At 41.6% G+C, this 5,148-nt stretch overlaps 1 pseudogene; it reads left to right on the forward strand.

The window, feature by feature from the left end:
• The first annotated feature begins 2,779 nt into the window (after positions 1 to 2,779).
• Positions 2,780 to 4,668, forward strand: LOC112062171 (tigger transposable element-derived protein 1-like; annotated as a pseudogene).
• Positions 4,669 to 5,148: the final 480 nt, after the last annotated feature.

Consider the following 5,148-nt stretch of genomic DNA (forward strand, 5'->3'; position numbering starts at 1 on the left):
AGGTTCAGTAGTTGTGGCTCGTGGGCTCTAGAGCACAGGCTCAATAGTTGTGGCGCACAGGCTTAGTTGCTCCGCGGCATGTGGGATCTTCCCAGACCAAGGATAGAACCCATGTCCCATGCCTTGGCAGGCATATTCTTAACCGCCGCGCAACCAGGGAAGTCCATCAATTTACATTCTGAAGGTTATCTTCAGAGCCAGAAGGGTGAGGAACAGAAACTTTTAAAATAAAAAATTTCTCAGGGTTACTGTATCTAAAAATCCCTGTATTTTATTTTTTTAATTTATTTTTATTTTTTAAATAATATTCTTTTTTCTTTTTTTTTTTTAAACCCCACATTTGTTTATTTATTTATTTTTGGCTGTGTTGGGTCTTTTTTCTGTGCGAGGGCTTTCTCTAGTTGTGGCAAGCGGGGGCCACTCTTCATCGCGGTGCACAGGCCTCTCACTATCGCAGCCTCTCTTGTTGAGGAGCACAGGCTCCAGACGCACAGGCTCAGTAGCTGTGGCTCACGGGTCTAGTTGCTCCGCAGCATGTGGGATCTTCCCAGACCAGGGCTCGAACCTGTGTCCCCTGCATTGGAAGGCAGATTCTCAACCACTGCGCCACCAGGGAAGCCCAATCCCTGTATTTTAAATCCGGCTTTCACCTTGATAATAGGACTCTGTGGTAAGAAACAGCCTTAATTCTGTTTCCCTTGAAAATGTACTTTTACAGTGTGGAAGAATGCACTGAACTACTTTTAATGTTACGTTCATGGATATTACATAGATTGCATTGACGTGCGGGTCCTGAAAGGGTCAACATTTCTCTCCTTTGGGATCTTGACTCAACTCCAGAACCAAAAATCAGCAAATTCATGCATCCAAGTTATGATCTTTGAACACCTCCCACTTGTTTCTAAAGGCGCCTCAGGGACTTATTCGGCCTAGATAAAATTCAGCAAACATTGAAGATGTGTGCTAAATTGCAGAGCAGGGAGAGGTTGACTAAAGTCAGATAATCTAACACCTGCCTGGAGAGTAAGGAAGAAGTGTTTATCCTGATCTAGGGGCAGAAAAGTGGGTGATAAGATGAGGTTGCAATACTGAGGAAGAGAAGGACCCTCAAGATGAAGGGCACAGAGAGAGGGGAAGGTCATCAGTGGTCACTTTGTGTAAGGGTTCTAATCAAACATTGCTAATTATTCCAAGTTACAAATCCAGAAAAGCTCCTGCTTTGGACAGAGTGAGTGCACCTGTTTAAAACATGCTCCAGCATTCTTAAACTGACAATGTTGGGAGTCCCTTGGGTTCAATCCTGGGCCCTCTTTTCTTTCCCTTTTATAGTCCCTCTGCCTTTAGAAAACTTGTCCAGTCACATGACTTCAATTAATTTATATACCCTGATGACTCCAAATTTTTATCCTCTAAGCTCCACCTGCCTACCTAACATTTCAATGTGAATATCTCAGCCACCTAACTGTATCCCCTCTAATGCAGAACCCTTGATCATCCTGCAAAATCTTCTTCACTTCAATTTTCCTTGACTTCGTAGATGATGCTAGTATCTACTTCCTTCTATTTTCCCTGACAACATCCAAATTGAAGTAACTGTCGTACCTTGTCTGGACAACTGTATCTGTCACCTGAAATGGTCTTCCTTTTGACAGTCATCTTTGTCCTCCCACCATCCATTTTCCATACTGCTGCCACAGTGATTTCTTTTTTCTTTCAAGGAATGGTGTTTGACAGTGTCACATTCCTGAGTAAAGGCTTTACAAAAGGCTTTGCTCTTAGAATCGAATCTCAAATTCTTAATGCAGCCTAAAGGTCCAGCACAACCTGGTCCCTTTCAATTAACACTTTTCCTCTCCTTTTTTTTTTTTTTTTTTTTTTTTTTCGGGACATGGGGCTCTCACTGTTGTGGCCTCTCCCGTTGCGGAGCACAGGCTCCGGACGCGCAGGCTCGGCGGCCATGGCTCACGGGCCCAGCCGCTCTGCGGCATTTGGGATCTTCCCGGACCGGGGCATGAACCCGTGTCCCCCGCATCCGCAGGCGGACTCCCAACGACTGCGCCACCAGGGAAGCCCTCCTCTCCTTTCTTAAACTCCAGATATACCAGTGCCTTAAATATGCAAAGACCCACCTGAGTGTAGGGTCTTTGCAAACACTCTTTTTCCACCTTAACCCTCAAGCACCTTTACAGAGTAACTTCTACTCATCTCTTAAGACCTAATTTAAATGCCACTGCCTCTGGGAAGCCCTCTCCATGTCCTGGACCAGGATAAGTATGAGCTTAGTTTCCTTCTCCTTTTCTCGTACTGTAAATATAAGATTCTTTATACAATTTTTGTGTACAGGCATACCTCGTTTTATTGTACTTTGCTTTACTGAGCTTTGCAGATATTGCATTTTTTACAAATTGAAGGTTTGTGGTAACTCTGTGTTAAGCAAGTCTATTAGCGCCATTTTTCCAACAGCATTTGCCCACTTCATGTCTCTGTCACATTTTGGTAATTCTCCCTCTGTTTCAAACTTTTTCATTAATATTATATTATACCACATTATATTATATTATTATTATTATATTTGTTATGGTGATCTGTGATCAGTGATTTGGGTTGTTTTGGATTGCCACGAACCTCACCCATATAAGACCATGAATTTAATAGATAAACATTGTGTGTGTTCTGACAGCTCCGCCAACCAGCCGTTCCCTCATCTCTCCCTCTCCTCAGGCCTCCCTATTCCCTGACACACAACAATATTGAAATAAGGCTAATTAATAACCCTACAATGGCCTCTAAGTGTTCAAGTGAAAGGAAGAGCCATACATCTCTCACTTTAAATCAAACGCTAGAAATGATTAAGCTTATTGAGGAAGGCATGTCAAAAGCTGAGACAGGCTGAAAGCTGGTCCTCTTGTGCCAAACAGTTAGCTAAGTTGTGAATGCAAAGGAAATGTTCTTGAAGGAAATTAAAGGTGCTACTCCAGTGAACACGCAAATGATTTTTAAAAAGTGAAACAGATTTGTTGCCAATATGGAGAAAGTTTTAGTGGTCTGGAGAGAAGATCAAACCAACCACAACATTCCCCAAAGCCAAAGTCTAATCCAAAGCAAGGCCCTAACTCTCTTTAATTCTATGAAGGCTGAGAGGAGGTACGATGCTGCAGAAGAAAAGTCTGAAGCTAGCAGAGGTTGGTTCATGAGCTTTAAGCAAAGGAACAATCTCCACAACATAAAAGTACAAGGTGAACAGCAAGCGCTGATGGTAGAAACCACAGCAAGTTATGCAGAAGATCTAGCTAAGATCATTAACGAAGGTGGCTACATTAAACAACAGATTTTCAATGTAGAAGAAACAGCCTTATAGTAGAAGAAGATGCCATCTGGGACTTTCATAGCTAGAGGGGACAAGTCAAAGCCTGGCTTCAAAGGTTGAAAGGGCAGGCTGACTCTCTTGTTAGGGGCTAATGCAGCTGGTGACTTTAAGTTGAAACCGATGCTCACTTACCATTCCAAAAATCCTAGGGCCCTTAAGAATTATGCTAAATCTATCCTGCCTATAAATGGAACAACAAAGCCTGGATGACTGCACACCTGTTTACAACATGGTTTACTGAATATTTTCAGCCACTGTTGAGACCTGTTACTCAGAAAAAAAGATTCCTTTCAAATTATTACTTCTCATTGACAATGCACCTAGTTACCCAAGAGCTCTGACGGAGATGTAAAAGATTAATGTTTTCATGCCTGCTAACATAACATCCACTCTGCAGCCTGTGGATCACGGAGTAATTTCAAAGTACAAGAATTTCAATGTTAAGAAATGCATTTCATGGGACTTCCCTGGTAGTCCAGTGGTTGAGACTTCGCCTTCCAGTGCAGCGGGTGTGGGTTCAATCCCGGGTCAGGGAGCTAAGGTCCCACATGCCTCACAGCACATGCCAAAAAAACAAAACATAAAACAGAAGCAATACTGTAACGAATTCAGTAAAGAATTTTAAAATGGTCCACATCAAAAAAATCTTAAAAAAAAAAAAGAAATGCATTTCATAAGGCTATAGCTGTCATAGATAGTGATTCCTCAGATGGATGTGGGCAAAGTAAATTGAAAACCTTCTAGAAAGGATTCATCATTCTCGATGCCATTAAGAACATTCATGATTCATGGGAAGAGGTCAAAGTATCAACATTAGCAGGAGTTTGGAAGAAGTTGATTTCAACCCCCATGGATGACTTTGAGGGGTTCAAGACAGTGGTGAAAGTAACTACAGGTGTGGTGGAAACAGCAAGAGAACTAGAATTAGAAGTGGAGCCTGAAATGTGACTGAACTGCTGCAATCTCATGATAAAACTTAAACAGATGAAGAGTTGCTTCTTATGGATGAACAAAGACAGTGGTTTCTTTAGATGGAATCTACTCCTGGTGAAGATACTCTTAAGATTGTTGAAATGACAACAGAGGATTTAGAACATTACATAAACTTAGCTGATAAAACAGTGGCAGCGTTTGAGAGGGCTGACTCCAATTTTGAAAGAAGTTCTACTTCATGAAAGGAAGAGTCAATCGATGTGGCAAACTTCATTGTTGTCTTCTTTTAAGAAACTGCCACAGCCACCCCAGCCTTAGCAACCACCACCCAGATCAGTCAGCAGCTATCAACATCTAGGCACAGATGATGGTTAGCATTTTGAAGCAATAAAGTATTTTTTAAATTAAGGTATGTACATTGTTTTATTAGACAATGGTATTGCATACTTAATAGACTACAGTATAGTGTAAACACAGCTTTTATTTGCATTGGAAAACCAAAAAATTTGTGTGACTTGTTTTACGGCAAAAGTCGCTTTACTGCAGTGGTCTGCAACTGATCCTACAGCATCTCCAAGGTGTGCCTCTCCTGTGAGCTTCCTAATTAGGTCTGTGAGCGTCAACAGAAGCAGAGGCAATGTCTGTAGTGTCATCTACTGAATGTTCAGCAGCTAGCAAACTACTTGGAATGTACTTTGTAGAGAAACAGTAAATACAGCATTTTTAGAAAACTCACTAATGAAGGAAGCAAGTATATTAAAAGATCAACTAATGATGGCAGCCCTATCAGTTAAGGTTCTCCAGAGAAACAGAACCGATAGGATAGAGACAAAGGGAGATTTATTTTG

The sequence above is a fragment of the Physeter macrocephalus genome, chromosome 8 (assembly GCF_002837175.3).
Source record: "Physeter macrocephalus isolate SW-GA chromosome 8, ASM283717v5, whole genome shotgun sequence".
Classification (NCBI taxonomy): domain Eukaryota; kingdom Metazoa; phylum Chordata; class Mammalia; order Artiodactyla; family Physeteridae; genus Physeter; species Physeter macrocephalus.